Raw genomic sequence first — 19055 nt, 5'->3', positions numbered from 1 at the left:
AATATTCGGCTTTAGGATTTTCCTTAATTGACCTAGTTTCTTACAATTCATCTCTAGTCAGATTTCTTTCACGAATTCAAATTTGAGATATAACTTTAAAATAAATGATCATAAAGAGGGTTGATTTTTGTAGAAGCACAACTAAATAAAGATTTAAGCAGATTACACGTCTTTTTATTGCTAAAGGAAGTTAAGATATTATAATAGCACCTCTAGCATCTGGAAGGGAAAAGTATAAAAAAAAGTCATAAACTTATTGCATTGATATCAATTCAGTTCTAAATCTTTTAATTAGACCAATTCAATCCTAAATTTTTTTATATTGGTACCAATTCAGTCCATCAGCCCAATTTTGGCTGACGTGCACATCAACACTGGCCAGCCAAAATTGGCCAGATGGACCGAATTAGTACTAATGTGAAAAATTTTAACATTAAATTGGTACTAATGTAATATATTTATGACTTTTTTGGTATTTTTTTCCTCACTAGAGAAGGATCAACGATAATAGTAAAATAATTACCACAAGAAAAGTGAAACAACACATCATATCGACCCTTACCAAAAAAAAAAAAAAAAAACAACACATCATATTGAAAGTATTTAAAGAATTGTGTATAGGAGAAAGGAAAAGAAAAAGGTGTAATGGCAAAAAGGAAAAACAAATGAGGGGAAGCTTGGCAAAAGTGAGGGGACTATGGTATTGTGAAGGCCGAACAAGATTAGCCTTGATCTGAATAGATTATGAACTGAAAAATAAAAGCTAGGCCTTCCAAAACAGGCTTCTTCAACGATAAATTAAAGTGGACTTGGACTTGCATTTAATCCCCACTTGCAATGGAAAATACTGTTTGGATCAACCCGATTGAAACGAGAAACTCAACCAATTTCCCACCAGAACAAACAATAGAGATTTTTAACAAATAACATTGAGATACTGAATTTGGTTTTACAGAACTTATAAATTGAGTAAGAGCACCCAACAAAAGTCTCATCCATCATGTTATAAATCAGTTTTGCTAAAAGGTTCGAGTACTCATATTCGAAACATAAAGCAATGAGGTGATTAAAAAAACTCAACCTTAGAAGAGATATAAATGCTATGTGAAAAATGGAGCGGGCATTAACATCCTACAGCTTCAACAATAGGATCTGCTAGTAATACATAGATCAGTTGGAAATTATCATGATCTAATATTCCGGTCCTAGCAAGCCGTAGTTTCAAGGGTGATTTTCATACCATGACTCATTGTATAAACCAAGCAAGTAGCAAAAGGAGTTATAAATTAGAAATGCCAAACCTTACAGCTTGCTTTGCATGCGATGGGGGCAGATTTTAGAACCATGTGAGACACTAGCTGGGATCCAAGCTAGGTGATACCAATACGTTAGATCCCAATTCCAGTGCCAAAATTATCAGAAATTTTTCGATGCTAATTACCAATATCACCTTGGATCTCAAAAAGCAGAGAACAGATCATTATACAGAGCGAAGGATCTTTACAACCGATCATCCAAGCTCGCTTGTAGTTATACGTAACAAAAATAGCTAGGGAAAAAAGCCCCAAGAAAGCCAATCCCCAAATGCTGAGATTCTTTGTTGACTACAGAAAAAGTAGAAGAGTATATGCACTAACGGAAGCACTTCTTGTACTAAGCTCTTATCTTATCATCCTCAAGACTTGGACTTTGTTGAAGATGAACTATTTTGCTTCTGCAAGGAAGCATTTTAGGTTGTTACTCCTCATCTGGGAACTCTGGTTCGACGATGACGACTCAGTGAAAAAAACTACATGCTCCTGATTACTAAGAAACAGTTGAAGGACTCGGTATCCTAGGCAGGATCACATCCAACACCCCCTCGAGTATTTGAAGAACCTGCCCCATCGATGGCCTGTGAGTTTCCCCATCTTGGACACACCGACAAGCAACTCTGCTAATCCTAGTTAGCTCTTCAGTATTGGCATTTGCCGTCAAGTTTGGGTCCAAAAGATTAAGCAGGTCACCTCCTTCGGCTAATTTACTAGCAGCCCATGTTGGGAAGAACTTGATGGCCCCATTTTCCGATAGCTCTAATTTCCTCCTTCCCAACACAAACTCAAAAAGCATCATCCCATAGCTATAAACATCAGATTTTACTGTTATGGCCACTCCAGAGATCCACTCTGGCGCAAGATGCCCTCTTGTGCCTCTCATGGTTGTCAACACCCTGCTGAAATCTCGGCCAACAAGCTTTGCCATGCCAAAATCTGCCACTTTTGGACATACATCAGCATCTAGAAGGATGTTCTCTGGCTTGATGTCACAATGTATGATGCAGTCTCTGCACTTTTCATGGAGATAAGCCAGACCTCGAGCCGTTCCCAAAGCAATTTGGTACCTCGTTTTCCAATCCAAGGTCTTCAAGTCCTTTCTATGAAAGACATGATAGTCTAAAGAACCATTTGGCATGAAATCGTAGACCAACAGCCTTGTGTAACCTTCAGAGCAGAACCCACGAAGCCTGACAAGATTTGTTAGACAATTCATGTAATACTTGATGCGGAAATTCAAAATAAACAATGATCTTTTGATCTTCATGATTTTCACAATTAGATGAAGACATACCTTTATCCATAGCGCTATGCTTGATGATGATTGTTGTAGCAAATCCAAAGAACTCGAACCAAATGAAGAAATCCAATTTCTCTCCCTTAACCCACTATTCCTTAATGTATTCAATCGATAGAAGAGAGAATACCAAATTCCTTTTCAATTATTGTTGTTTATTGTGGGTTGAGAGAGGATCGGACTCTATTTATACGTTCATTGAAAAGGTGCCTTCCATCAGAGCAATATACCCTTTCGTTTATTAAAGTCGCAACTTCTCGTAACCAATAATTATTTATTTTATAGCATTTCAATAATTATTAAACCATATAATAAATCATATCATGTGGGTCACAATAATTCTTACATTCTCCCACTTGGCCCATATGATTCTCCTTTCATGGTTTAATAAAGACTATAATGTGCACAATAAGATTATGCTATAAAATTTCATTAAATTGGCAATCACATAATAATCAGAATTAAGTAAAGAAAACTAATGCGAGTCATAGCGGTTGTATGTCATTAATCGACATAGTCCCTTCTATGTACTACAACTATAGCACTTTACTTAACATGATCCATAAATGAGAAGTACAGTAATAGTCCAACCATAATGTTTCTTTAGAAACTATCCTGTTTAACATTCATCTATTTCCATATTGTATACTAAATAAAAAACAGGAAATATCATAAACACGTAAGTGAGCTCAAAGTGTCAAATACATAAACTCAATTCAATCATAATACAAACATTAATGACGTCCAATAACGCCCATCTTTTCAACATGCTCATTAAATGTTTTGGGCGGCAGTCCTTTTGTTAAGGGATTTGCTATCATAAGATTAGTGCTAATGTGCTCAATTGACACTCTTTGTTTCTGAACTTCTTCTTTGATAGACAAGTATTTGATCTCGATATGCTTAGCACCCTTAGAATACTTATCATTCTTAGAGAAGAAAACTGCTGCAGAGTTATCACAATAAATTTTTAGCGGCTTGGCAATACTGTCGACAATCACAAGCCCTTAAATAAAATTCTGCAGCCATAATCCATGAATTGTGGCCTCAAAGCATGCCACAAATTCAGCTTCCATAGTGGATGTAGCAATAACTGACTGCTTCGCACTCTTCCATGAAATTGCCCCTCTAGCTAGAAGAAACAAGTAACCAAATGTTGATTTTCTTGTATCGACACATCCGGTTAAATCTGAATATGAATATCCAATCACCTCGAGATGATCAGATCTTTTATAAGTGAGCATATGATTCTCCGTTCCTTGCAAGTATCCAAGAACTTTCTTTGCAGCTTTCCAATGATTCATTCCAGGATTACTTTGATACCTGCCCAGCATTCCGACAGCAAAACTGATGTCTGGTCTGGTGCAAGTTTGTGCATACATTAAGCTCCCCACAACAGATGCATAAGGAATATTATTAATTTGTTCTCGTTCCAATTCACTTTTCGGACATTGCATAAGGCTAAATTTATCACCTTTCTGAATTGGAACTATTCCTGCTGAACATTTACTCATATTAAATCTCTCTAGAATTTTCTCAATGTAGGCTTTATGAGACAATCCTAATAATCCTCGTGATCTATCACGGAATATTTCTATTCCTATCACATATGTTGCCTTTCCCATATCCTTCATTTCAAAATTTTTAGAGAGAAATTTCTTGGTTTCATGTAACAAACCAAGATCATTAGCAGCAAGCAAAATTATCATCAACATACAGAACTAGAAAAATAAACTTGCTCCCACTAATCTTCATATATATACACCGATCAACGGTGTTTTCCTTAAATCCAAATGAAGTTATGGTATCATTAAACTTAAGATACCATTGTTGGGAAGTTTGTTTAAGTCCATATATTGACTTCTTTAATTTACATACCATGTGTTCCTTTCCTTTAACTGAAAAGCCTTTGGGTTGGTCCATATAAATCTCTTCTTCTAAATTCCCATTAAGAAAGACGGTTTTTACATCCATTTTGTGTAACTCCAAGTCATAATGAGCTACCAAAGCCATAATAATTCTAAGTGAGTCCTTCTTAGAGACTGGTGAAAATGTCTCTTTATAGTCAATGCCTTCTTTCTGAGTAAAACCCTTTGCAACAAGTTTGGCTTTATGTCGTTCAATATTGCCTTTTGAGTCACGCTTGGTCTTAAAAACCCATTTACACCCGACCTTCTTACATCCTTTAGGCAATTCAACAATATCCCAAACTTGATTTTGATGCATGGATTTTAACTCTTCTTCCATGGTATTAAACCATTCATTAGAATCTTCACATTCCATGGCTTGGGAAAATGAATCTGGATCATTTCCAATTCCTAAGTCAATTTCTGACTCTTGTAGATAAACCATATAGTCATCAGAAATAGCTGACCTCCTTTCTCTTTGAGATCTCCTTAATGCTATTTCTTGTGACTCGGCTATTGGAGGTTCATTATTGACATCTCCATTATCGAGTGTTTGTTCATTAATTTGTTGTTCTTGATTATTGTTAGATTGTACTACAATATCAGGAACAACAACTTTATAAGCTTTAGGCATATGAACTTCTACCCTTACTTCTTGAATGCAAGCATCACGCATTCTTTCACTCCCATTGATGTCACTATTCTCAATGAACCTAACATTTCCAGATTCAACAATTCTTGTACTATGATTAGGATAATAAAATTTATACCCTTTGAATTTCTCTGCATAACCAATGAAATAACCACCGGTCGTTCTTGAATCCAATTTTCTTTCATGTGGATTATAAATTCTTACTTCTGCTTGACAACCCCAAACATGCAGGTGTCGTAAATTAGGTTTCCTTCCCGTCCACAGTTCAAATGGAGTCTTTGGAACTGCTTTACTGGGAACCCTATTTAATAAGTACATAGAAGTCTTTAAAGCATACCTCCACAAAGACAAGGGTAAAGATGAATGACTCATCATACTCCTAACCATTTCCATTAAAGTACTGTTACGCCTTTCTGCTACACAATTTTGTTGTGGTGTACCTGGCATTGTGTATTAAGCACAAATGCCATGTCTTTCAAGGAATTTAGCAAATGGACCTGGACATTGTCCCGATTCATCATACTTTCCATAATATTCACCGCCTCTATCCGATCTTACTATTTTCACATTTCTATCTAATTGTCTCTCAACCTCTTTAATATACACTTCAAGTGCATTCACTGATTGAGACTTATCATGCAATAGACAAATGTAATCATAACGTGAAAAATCATCAATAAAGGTTATGAAATAGCTTTCCTTACCAAAAGATGGAACATCAAAATGACCACATATGTTAGTATGTATAATTTCAAGAAGCTCTGTGCTTCTTGTGGCACCTTTCTTAGTGTGTTTTGTTTGTTTACCTTTAATACAATCAGTACACACTCCAAGGTCAGTAAAATCCAAATTTGGAAGAATTTCATTCTTCACTAATCTTTGCATCCTTTCTTTGGATATATGACCCAAACGTTTATGCCACAAGTAAGCAGAATTTTCATTCACCAAACTTCGTTTAGTGCCAACATTATGATGCAAGATCATTAATATCTCAACAAAAGTATTATTAAGTCTAAATTTGTAGAGACCATCACATAAAGTTCCAGTTCCAATAAGATTATCACTCTTAAATAGACTGAAAGATTCATATCCAAACTTACAATAAAATCCCGCCACATCAAGTCTTGGCAAAGAAACTAAATTGCGAGAAAATGTAGGTACATAAAGGGTTCAAACAAATCTAAATAATGCCCAAGTATCTAAGATCAAACGATAAGTGCCAATGCCTTCAACTGGAGCTTTGTTTCTGTTCCCCGTAATCACATAACTTTCATTTGGCTTTATAGTTTGGATCGTAAGAAATCCCTACATTGTATTTGACACATGAGTGGTGGCACCAGAATTAATCCACCAAGTATTATGAGGAACTTCAGTAAAGTTTGATTCAAAACATACTAAAGCACAAGGCTTACCTTTCTTTTCGAACCAAGCCTTACATTTCGACAATCTTTCTTCAAGTGTCCAATTTTGTTGCAAAAATGACACTTAATAAGATTGTGTTCCTTCTTGTGGATTTGAGAAGCCTTTAAAGAGTCATTCAGGACGTGTAGTCCTTTCTTCTTGCTCCTTCCACCTTTCCTCTTGAAATTCTTTCGAACTTCTTGATGACTTGAGAGATGAATAGAATGAGCCTTTTGATTTTTTATCCTTGTTTCCTCTTGAACTAGCATACTGGCCAATTCATTTACATTCCACTTATCCTTTATAGTGTTGTAATTCATTTGAAATGGCCCATATTGCTCATGAGGCAAGGAATTAAGTATAAATTGTACTAAAAAGTACTAATCCACGTTCATTCCCAAAGTCTTTAACTTTGCTGCTAAATTCGTCATCTCAAGTATATGCTCATGCATGGTACGCGAACCATCATATTTCATGGTGGTTAGTGTGCTCATCAATGTACCAGCAAGTGACTTATCAGCAGTTTGAGAACGCTCTTCCACAAACTTCATGAATTCCTTAGCATTGTTAGTCTTGGGAAGAGAAGTCTTTAAGTTGTTTGCAACTGTCATTCGCATGAACATTAAGTTCAGTCTGTTCGATCTTTCCCAAGCTTTATGGAAAGACTTTTTATCATTGCTACTTTCATCAGTAATAGCAGCTGGTTTCTCAGCTTGAAGTGCTAAATCAAGATCCAGGACACCTAAGTGAAACTAGACTTGTTCACTCCAATTAGGAAAATTTATCCCATTGAATAAAGGAACAGATGAGGCGTGCGAATGGAGTGAAATAGGTACAGATACTGCAAATGTGCAAGAAAATACTCATACATTAATGCTTTGAGAATATCACATAATCAGATTCAAACTAAACGACACATGTACATCATAGTTCTCCTTTGGGCGATCCTATGATAAACAAGGATATATATACCATAATGATGCTAATAACTTTTATTTGATAATTGTAAATATATCTTATTAAAATTTATTTGTTATCTTTGGATATATAAACAAATTTAACAAGTCACATTAATTATCAACCATCATGTTCATGAATTATAAGAAAATAATTAACCTTTGGGTTAATCACTAAGTTCTTATAATAAATGAACTTCAATATACCCATAACTCCAATAATAATAATATAAAACATATCAATTTCATATATAGCATCAATTAATCATGGGTAATTGAATAAAATAATTTACAATATCAAAATATCAAAAGACTTCAAGGTTCGGCCACTTTGGTGACTAATAAACCATTCATAATATGGATTTTTAATATTGTAAAATACAAATATTTACCAAATTGCACACAAGGACAAAACAGTAATTAAAGCATAAGGGTAAAATTGTAAAATCATAATTCCATAAGGGCAAAATCATAAAATTATAATCCAGGGGCAAAATGGTAAATAATCAGCAATGGCAGAATCGTAATTATAAATTAAGCAAGGGCAGAACAGTAAATAAATTGCGAGAAGGACAAAATGGAAATTTTAAAAATGACATAGGGGCAAAAACGTAAAAAGGGCGCGCGGGGACGTCAGGCGCATGCCGAGCATGCGCCTTCATCCGCCGCGGGCGCGTGCGGGGCACGCGCGCGCCCAATGCGTGGCGCTTGCGTTGCACGCGCCCGCAACCGCGGGGAAGCCCCGCGCGTGGATCCCACGCGCGCAGTGCTTGTGCGCACGTGACAGCGCGTGACGCGTGGGTCCCACGCGCCTACAACCGCAGCGCGCGCGTGGAGCCCACACGCCTTCTTCCTCGTGCACAGACACGATTCTTCGCCGTTTTTCGCCGTTCTGCCGCGGTTTCGCCGGCCGTTTCTTCTTCGGTAGCCCATCCCAGACACAAATAAATAATGGGTTTTGAAGAGCATGTCGGCATGACCACATGGGTCCAAGTTTCGGAGAAAATGACAAAAAATTGGCCCCAAAACAAACCAAAATTTTCAGAACACAAAAAGTCCACCACCGCGGCTTCCGCCACTCGATTAGCCTCCGGCGAACACCGATATACTGGAAAAACTCATGGCTAATGTTCCTCATGGTAGTGCGACGGTGTGAGTCCGAAATCAAGCGGTGGGTGACTGGATTTTCCCCGAAATCGGCGAGTTTCTTACTTGCCCTCAAAATTCCGAATTTTTCCATTTTCGTCCTTTTCCACTCGCGCACAGTAACTTTTATTTGCCATTTTCGTCCATGAAGAACGTTCCATCATTCGGATTTTCTTTATCCATAATCATCTGAAAACATTTTAACAACAATAAACAATACGAACAGGATCGTTCAACGAATCATCAAACATAAACTATAATATTTCTTTAAACGGAAAAATCATGATATCATAAACCAAACTCTCTGATACCAACTGTTAGATAATTCATATAATACTTGATGCGGAAATTCAAAATAAACAATGATTTTTTTATCTTCATGATTTTCACAATTAGATGAAGACATACCTTTATCCATAGCGTTATGCTTGATGATGATCATTGTAATAAATCCAAAGAACTCGAACCAAATGAAGAAATCCAATTTCTCTCCCTTAACCCACTATTCCTTAATGTATTCAATCGATGGAGGAGAGAATACCAAATTCCTTTTCAGTTATTGTTGTTTATTGTGAGTGGAGAGAGGACCGGACTCTATATATACATTCATTGAAAATGTGCCTTCCATCAAAGCAATATACCATTTCGTTTATTAAAGTCGCAACTTCTCGTAACCAATAATTATTTATTTTATAGCATTTCAATAATTATTAAACCATATAATAAATCATATCATGTGGGTCACAATAATTCTTACAAGATTCACATGCTGGATGGTGCCGATTGTGATTACTTCTGTTTGGAATTTCTTCTCTCCTTGGCTTATGCTTTCAAGCTTCTTGACCACTATGTGAATTGAATCGGGAATGTTCCTTTAAAATCTGAACCGAACCCGCCCCCACCCAACTTCTCCGAGAAATTCTTTGTTGCTACCGGCAAGTCCCCGTATGCAAAAGCTATCGTGAACCCTCCACTGTCTTTGTAGTTACAATTGCCCTTCTCCTCCATCTCCAAACGCCGAACAAGAGAATGGCTAATATGGCTATCGTGGTGCTAACAGACCCAGCAACCACGGCACTCACATTGCTCTTCTTGCTTGGATCCTCAACAGTGGAGGCAACAAGCCCGAGATAGGAGCTACTTCCAGTGGTATCGCCTTGTGCGAGTTGTTGTGCATTGAAGAGATCTCCAATCCAAATTGACCAGGCATTATCCTTGAAAGCATAAGCCGTGCAAGAGCAATTGCTCAAACAAGAAGGCTCAAAGATTCCCGATTGCTCCCGACAACTAAAGATTGGGGATCATCAGGCAATTTCATTTTCGACCTTAGCAAGAAATGGTCTTTCTCCGCATTTGAAGCATTTGCCGCACAATTCAAGTCCGAATCCCTCTTGCAGCTGCCAGACCAATCACTCAAAGAGCTTATGCTAAACCCTGGCAAGAAGCTGCAGAAATTGTCAGTACCCTCGCTACAAACACCAAAAGGCCCGCAAAGTCTGTACACCTCGCATTGTTGCTGGGGCTGAGACTGTTGGAGAAATTCCTCTTGAAGTGTTTTGAAGTTGACAAAACGTTTCCATCAGTCTAGTCTGAAGGCTTGCAAACTCTGCTATTTAAAGTTTGAAGACCTCCGGACAGCCAGACTCAAGACTCAAAGTCTATCCTCATTGACAGTTTCTAATCTGTTGTAGAAAGGCTATCCAGAACTGGATGTTTCATTAAGGATGAGGCCTTATCGACTGGAGAAGATCTCTTGGCTGGATATAACATAACGGAATTCTTTATTTGATCATAATTGATTCGAAGATTAAGGATCCGATGATTGGCGAAGTATACTTGGAAGGTTCTACTTATGGAAACCGAGATCCTGATTGTATGGGTGAACAAGATTGATGGGCTATCGACATGTTCCTTTAATAGCTCGAATGATCTTCCTAATTGATTCTGTCCAACGGGTAGATTGGAGGAATTCCTTTGGTAAGTGCCAACGGGTATGATGGCATGAAGGAGTATATAAGGAAGACGTTCTAGTTGTTCGAAAGTGTGCACGATAGAAGAATTCCAAAGTCTAAAGCTCCTTGTTCCTAGTCAATTCATTTGATGAGCAAAATCGTGTAAACAAAAGAGAGTCTATATTCGTGAGAAACCTTGAGAAAGTGTGGTAGAACATCTACACTGTGGAATCAAGGAAAAGCGGTGCTGTAACTTCTCTTTTGTTCATAGTGAAATCCAGCCGTTGGGCTGTCAATGCGGAAGAGTAGACGTAGGCTTGGAATAAGCCAAACCACTATAAATCTTGTGTTCATTTCTCTCTTCCCTAACCTTTACTTTACTTTGATCGTATTTTCTTTTCTATCGATTGCCTAAAATCGCTTCCGTATCTCGAAAATTTGTTTGTGCACCTATTCACCCCCCTCTAGGTGATTCTCCTAGCTATCTTAATTGGTATCAGAGCCTGTGTACTCACTTTGTTTGAAGTGTTTTACTTCAGAGTTAAAGATCCATGGCTAGTATGTTGGCTCCAGGGCTGGTAGAAGGGCAAAGCAATACTAGACCACCTTACTTTGATGGAAAGGATTACAACATATGGAAAAACAAGATGAAAGCATTCCTAAGATCAAAGGATCCTTTGGAATGGGACGTTGTAGAAAAAGGAATCATTCCTAAAGCTGCATCTGTCTCAGAAAGAGGAAAAGATGCTGTTGAGTCTAGCGAAATGACTCAGGAAGAGAAAATCAAGAGACAAGCTCTTGATGTAAAAGCAATTTATTTTTTATATTGTGTTTTATCCCCTACTGAATATAATAGAATATCTTCTTGTGTTACAGCTAAAGAAGTATGGGATAAATTACATATTACCTATGAAGGAAGCGATCGAGTGAAAGAGACCAGAATCAACATTCTCCTCGGTCAATATGAAGCCTTCAAAATGAAACCAGGAGAATCTATAACGGATATGTTCAGTCGCTTTACTGAAATTGTGAATGGTCTTGAAAATCAAGGTCAACCAATTTCTGATCCCATGAAAGTAAACAAGCTACTACGTGGACTTTCCAAGGATTGGAATCACATAAAGACCTCAATCAGAGAGACCCAAAGAATCATGCCTCTATCTGTTGATGAGTTGGTTGGGACTCTTCAGTCTTATGAAGTGGAACGAATCAATGAAGACGAAGACCCTAAAGGTAAGAAATCCATTGCATTAAAATCTAATGATGATTCCGATGTTACAGTTACAAGACGATATGGATGATGAGGAACTTGCTCTCATGATAAGAAGATTCATAAAGCTGAACAGAAAATGAAGAAGATTCAATCCAAAGAAACAAAGTTTTCAAAAGCAAATGACTAAGTCTTTGAAGATGATGAATCAAACAAAGATGTAGTCTGCTTTGAATGTAAGAAAAAGGGACACGTCAGACCCAACTGTCCTCTTCTGAGGAAGAAGAAAGGAAAAATTGAAAAGTACCGAAAAACTCTTAAAGCTGAAACATGGAGTGATACAGAGTGTGAAGAAAGTGATGATGATTATGCCAATATATGTCTGATGGCACAATCGGATTCAGATTCAAATTCCGAGACGATTCGGACTCGAAAGCGAATTTGAGGTAAGTAACTTCAAAATCCCTATTAAGGTTTCAAAGTATATTGATGAATTGTGTTTCAGGTCTTAAGACTTCTCTTAAAAGGATTTTCGAACTCAAGAAAGAAAATTCTGCTCTAAAACAACAGGAAAATATTTTGAAAGAAAAAGTGAAAAGTTTAGACAAGAATGTTTCTTCTCTTAAAGAAAGTGAAGATAATTTGTTAAAAGAAAATGCATTCTTGAAAAGAGATATCTCAAATATTTCCAAAAGATTTTCTATAGGATCTGAGAAACTAGAAAAAATTCTTTTTGTTCAAAGACCTTATTTTAATAAATCTGGTTTGGGAATGACTGATGAAACCATTCCTTTAATTGATTTTCCTAAGGTGAAGGAAAGAATCAAACAAAGACCCACAAGAGATGCTTACAAAAATCATTTTAAAAGAATCTTTGTAAAACTAGTAGGTCGCAATGCTCTCAGATGCTCAAAGTGCAATAGTGCAGATCATTTTGAAAAAGAATGTCCTATGATTTGGAAACCTGTTAAAAATGTATAGGCAAAAACCGCATATCATACTAACACCAATGGACCCAAGAAAATATGGGTACCAAAGAAGGCTTGAGTTTCTTTTGTAATGCAGGCCACTATCAAGAAAAAAGGTAAAGTGGTATCTGGATAGTGGATGCTCAAGACACATGACAGGAGACTCAAATTTCTTCATAAAGCTTGTTCGAGTAATTGGTGGAAAAGTTTCTTTTGGAGGAAACAGCAAAGGAAAAATTGTGGGATTTGGAACTGTAAAGATTGGAAATCTCAAAATCAACAATGTTTCCTTAGTGGAAGGGCTCAATTACAATTTGCTCGGTATTAGTCAGGCTATGTGATACTTTTGGTTTCAAAATCAACTTTCAAGAAGGAATATGTTCTGAATTAGTAAAGATTCTACTCGAGTCATTCATGGGTCGAAGACATGGAAATATCTACCTCTTGGATGTGAAACCAGATGAATCACAATGTCTAATCTCAATCCAAGACGAAGCAAACTTATGGCACAGAAAGCTTGGGCACGTCAATATGAAGCAAATAGCCAAAATCTCAGCAAAGAAGCTTGTTCGTAGTCTACCTAATTTATCGTATCAAAAGTCTGATCTATGTACACCATGTATATTGGGAAAACAGGTAAGAAATTTCTTTAAGCCAATAAATCAAGTTTCCACTAACCGTATACTGCAGCTTCTGCATATGGATCTTTTTGGACCAACCAGAACGTAAAGCATTGGAGGTAAGAAATACTGCCTGGTAATTGTGGATGATTACTCACGATTTACTTGGGTATATTTCTTGGCAAGTAAGTCTGAAACATTCTCTTACTTTGAAAAGTTTGCTAAAAAGGTTCAAAATGAAAAAGGGTATGTTATCTCAATCGCTATCTTTAATTGACGAAATTATTGCATCATTTCTTTTATAAAAAGAAGTTATTTTGATGTGACCATTTTTCGAAAAAGGCAGTTATTTTTTTTAAAAAGGCATCTTTTCACTTACCATTACGACAATTGGTATCCTCTCCTTACGACTGTCTTATATATAGTTGTTTTCTCCTCGCTTAACTCCAAAACCCTAAAAAGCACCAATCTTCCATTCCTGTTTTCTTCTCTTGTTTAATCTTCGAAAAAGTTGTCATCTTTCTTGGGAAAGTCAAGCAAGGAATCTCTCAAAGACTAAGAAAGATGTCGTTTTCAAGAAAGTCATCGAGGATCGCAAGCAGGGGACCACGACGAATGAGTGAGGGGCCTACGCACTTCGATCTCACTGAAGAAGAAGTGTCTCCAAATCAGCAGCAGAGCCCACAACATTCTCAGCAGCGTCATTCTCCTCCATCTAGTCCTTAAGATGTTGATCATCATCAAAATGAAGAAATCATTGAGGATGCAGACCGTGTAAGAGTTTAAAGGCCCTCTTTTATTTATAAGTTGTATCGTGCTTTAAAAGGGAATGGTACTCCATTGAACTATGTGGATGATTTTCTTAAGGACAAAGGATATGGAAATGAATATGTCTTTTTGCAAAAAATGAAAAGTTTGGGAATTGCTCGTAAAGGTGTGGCAGAAGAATCCCTTGCGAATATCCCAAGTGACCCTCGTGATTGGGGAGTTAATCCAATGGATGGAAATGATGATGACAAATTATACAGCGAATTTCAGCCAAGAATGGGAATTGCGGCGGAAAATCGAGGAAAAATGGGAGATTTGTTTATATCAAAGGAACAGATGGATCTATACTCAAAATTGCTGAAGCGTGAGGTGATAAACCCTAGGAGTGTGGATTTTGACTTTCTGGATGCTGTAAATGTGAACTTGAGGGAAAAATTAGGTCATCTTCAACTTGAGAAATTCTACTCTGACTCCACAGAGGCCTATCCTCAACTAACTGCATATTTCTATTCAAATCTTAGTTTCTTGGATGCGAATAGATTCTCCTTCAGTGTCAAAGATCAAGACTTTGTTGTGGATATGGATATGCTTGGCGATGTGTTAGGAGTTGAGAGAGGAAGATATCAACGGATCAAAGTTTCTATTGCTCGTACTACTCGAACCGGTTAAGGACAGAGAACAGAGGGAAAGATTTCCTATTCAAGGATGAGTGCATTTAACATCTTGCTGCACAAAATTGTAATAAATTGCCTCAGACCGAAATCAACTTCCAAGACTGATGTCTCAAGTTCAGAGGCAAAGCTAATGTATGCTATCATCACTGGGAAAATGTTTTCTCTTCCTCACACTATTATGTTCCACATGTATAGAGCTATGATGAAGGACATAGGACAACTTCCTTATCCAGGTCTTGTGACAAAGTTATTCAGACATCTGAACATTCAGCCTCCGCAAATTCTTTGTGCTTGATCGTGCGATCATATGGTGGTAGGACTGAAAATGGTGACCAAGATGCATCTGAAGGAACTAAGCAAGGCATTGGAGAAATTTAAGGAGAAGACTCCAGTCAAATCTCATCAATTCTCTTCTGCAAGAAAAAGGAAAGGGAAGGAGCCCATGGATGCTCCATCTAAGAGAAGAAGAGCTCTCCTCGTTGAGGATGAAGATGATGAGGAAAACATCACTATTTCTGCTTTGAAGAATCTCAGTCGATCCGTTCCAAAGAAAGAGTCAGAACAGCAGACAGAAGAAAGAGCAGAGAAAGAAGCAGAGGAAAAAGAAACGGAGGAAAGAGGAGAAGAAGAAGAAAGAGATGCTGAGCAAGAGAGAGTTGAAAAAGAAGAAGAAGATAAAAGAGATCAAGAAGAATGAGAACATGAGGAGCACTCTCCACCAGAAGGCATGGACACAGGGGGAGACCAAGAGAAAGAGGAATGACCTCAAATCCTGCAACCAAAGTGAGGGAGTCAATCGATCCCCTGAGATCCGAGGAAGTTTTGCCTCTCGCCCCCGAGGAAGGTCATGAGGTTTCTTCGCCAAATCTGCGTGATTATGCTGATCTACCATCATCCGCATTTACTCCATCGAGATCGTGCTAATGCCGACGCAAACCGAAAATTCAGCGAGACTTTCGCAGTGATGGATATTCTCTTGGAGATGCAATGTCAGATATATGCATTGGGATGTGAAGTTCAGAACTTGCAGAATGCAGGACAAGTCTCTTCGGGTTCATTAAATGATCAAATCCAAGCCCTTTCTCTTTAGATTCAGGCTAATGCTAAGGGTGAGGATGTTGCTCAGCTGAAGGAAGACTTTAAAAGGCTAGAAGGCATCGTTCAGTCGATGGGAGATTTCCAGCTTGTTCGTGTTCCCAAGAATCCTTGACTTCATTTTCATCTCAATTTTTTTTATGCTGACAAAAAGGGGGAGAGTTGCGAGACTTGAAAAACTTTGAACTTAAATTTGAACTTAAATTTGTCGAACTTTTGGCTTGTTTGGTTTGTGGTTTGTTTTGACTTGACTTGTGTCTGGATGTGGACTAAATCTGGGATTTGGATTTGACTGATTATTATTAACTACTATTGATGTCTTATGGATGGCTTTATTGCATACTAGACTAACCTATTTTCTGTGGTTGCAGATTCTAGTATTATTCATTTAGCCATTTATCTATAAGATATGCATATGTGTTTGAGAAATGTTTTGCAGGTCAAAGTTTTCCAAATCTGCAGGAAAGTTTTGTCACCATCAAAAAGGGGGAGATTGTTGGAGAAATTCCTCTTGAAGTGTTTTGAAGTTGACAAAACGTTTCCATCAGTCTAGTCTGAAGGCTTGCAGACTCTGCTATTTAAAGTCTGAAGACCTCCGGACAGCCAGACTCAAGACTCAAAGTCTATCTTCATTGACAGTTTCTAATCCGTTGTAGAAAGGCTATCCAGAACTTGATGTTTCATTAAGGATGAGGCCTTATCGACTGGAAAAGATCTCTTGGCTGGATATAACATAACGGAATTCTTTATTTGATCATAATTGATTCGAAGATTAAGGATCCGATGATTGACGAAGTATACTTGGAAGGTTCTACTTATGGAAACCGAGATCCTGATTGTATGGGCGAACATGATTGATGGGCTATCGACATGTTCCTTTAATAGCTCGAATGATCTTCCTAATTGATTCTGTCCAACGGGTAGATTGGAGGAATTCCTTTGGTAAGTGCCAACGGGTATGATGGCATGAAGGAGTATATAAGGAATACGTTCTAGTTGTTCGAAAGTGTGCACGATAGAAGAATTCCAAAGTCTGAAGCTCCTTGTTCCTAGTCAATTCATTTGTTGAGCAAAATCGTGTAAACAAAAAAGAGTCTATATTCGTGAGAAACCTTGAGGAAGTGTGGTAGAACATCTACACTGTGGAATCAAGGAAAAGCGGTGCTGTAATTTCTCTTTTATTCATAGTGAAATCTAGCCGGTGGGCTGTCAGTGCGGAAGAGTGGACGTAGGCTTGGAATAAGCCGAACCACTATAAATCTTGTGTTCATTTCTCTCTTCCCTAACCTTTACTTTACTTTGATCGTATTTTCTTTTCTATCGATTGCCTAAAATCGCTTCCGTATCTCGAAAATTTGTTTGTGCACCTATTCACCCCCCTCTAAGTGATTATACTAGCTATCTCAGAGACCAGAACAAGTTCCACGCTAGTGAAGAAGGCAACCAGGACACCATCTTGTTCTGCCCAGAAAGATCCCTCACAAACCTTGATATGGTGTTGGCATTGGTGTACACTTAGGTGAAGTAGCTCTCGTTCTCGTTGTCCACAACTTTGAAATCGTAAATATAGTTCAATCTCATTTCAGGGACCAAAGAGAAAATTTTCGTCACACACCCCAGTGGTCCAGTAATGCTCATTCCTATTCCACCATATGTAGTACTCACTAGATGGCTCGAGCTGGAAAGAGAACAAACCTGTCAAAGGATCCTCGGCGTTCTTCTATGATGTCAATAGCTGACTCGTGCTCGTGCGCTTGTCGATTCCCATTTTCGCACCCCGAAGCCACGTGTGCATCAGGTGATCGAAGCTCGCCACAGAGTCACGGAAGAATTCAGCCCGTCTTTGAGAGCGAAGTTGCCATCATCCCCAAGAACCGCCACCATAGAGCTCGACCCAGATGAAGGAGTCAGATTTGTGGACCAAACGGGGACTTCAGAGTCGTTGACCAATACAAGATTGCCACCCGAGATCTTAAGTCCAGTGGAGTACCTGTCGGGGTTGTCTCTGTTGGAGACCCAGACGACCGTTTGCACGCTGATTCTGTTGTACCAGATGCCTATGTAGGAGTACGAGGAGTTACCTGGTGTGAAGAAGCCGAGCTTGAAGTTGCCGCCAGAGGAGATTAAGGTTTGGTTGCCGGAGAGGGACTGGTTGGTGGAGATGGTGTTGGAGCCAAGACAGAGGTGGGTGGTGCAGAGAGATAAGCAAAGCAAGAAAATTGGGCGTGTGAACGATCATGGACTACCGTTGTTGCTATCCATGGCTGTACCAAACAAGGTTCGAGCGGACAGGTTTAGAAACATAATTCACAGGGGAAGTATATATATGGTGTGCTTGGAGTGAGGGTGAGGTAAGAGATCTCAAAGAAGTCGTCAAAAAACGCGCAGAGTAATATGTGGAAACTTACTGAGACCAGGGCATTTTCATGGAATACGCAGATAGAAGCATTTAGGCCGGCATCATACAATAGGTCTTATATAAGTTCGAATGCCAAGACCAATGGACGAGTACGGGCATACCCTAGAGTGAAGAAGACGCTACTGGTCCAACTAAATAACATGCAATGAATCTGAGCAGTGAGCACTCCAACTCAAGATCGTATGTTGAGTGATCAAGCTAGACTTGAAACATAGGCGGACTGGACATTGGTAAAGCAAGAACACAGTTTTAACTGCTCTATTCAACAACAAAGGAAGAAACCAAGTGTCAAAGTCATTCATACATTGGAAAGCTGAACCAACAAGATTTTATTTTCACGATGCTTGGTCCAATTTTCTTGATATTCCTACTCTTGTCTAAGCTAATCTTGAGGTTAGTATCTTCAACAAAATGCCCTCATTCCACACAGATGCTGAACCGACTTGTTAGTCAAGGGACTAAACTCTAGATTACCGCGTTGATTTATTCCCTATATATACGAATCACATTGGTTGTATGTCTTTATCAAAAAAAAGCCTTATCGACTATGTCGGTGGGTCCTAGGCCCTTGGCTACGGGTGATGGCGTGAAGAGACCTCCTCCCGGATTTGGAGCTATTGGTACTTGGCGTAGCGTCCATTATAGGCTTTGACGGTTTTATCAATTTCCGTACATAT

The 19055-nt window shown here is 38.3% G+C and overlaps 1 pseudogene; it reads right to left on the bottom strand.

Annotated features, from left to right (window-relative positions):
- Positions 1-1703: 1703 nt before the first annotated feature.
- Positions 1704-18137, bottom strand: LOC104456632 (annotated as a pseudogene).
- Between the last annotated feature and the right edge of the window lie 918 nt (positions 18138-19055).

Source organism: Eucalyptus grandis, chromosome 1, assembly GCF_016545825.1.
Source record: "Eucalyptus grandis isolate ANBG69807.140 chromosome 1, ASM1654582v1, whole genome shotgun sequence".
Classification (NCBI taxonomy): Eukaryota; Viridiplantae; Streptophyta; class Magnoliopsida; order Myrtales; family Myrtaceae; genus Eucalyptus; species Eucalyptus grandis.
Note: the sequence above shows the minus strand (reverse complement) of the source record. Positions and strands in the feature narration are given on the sequence as shown.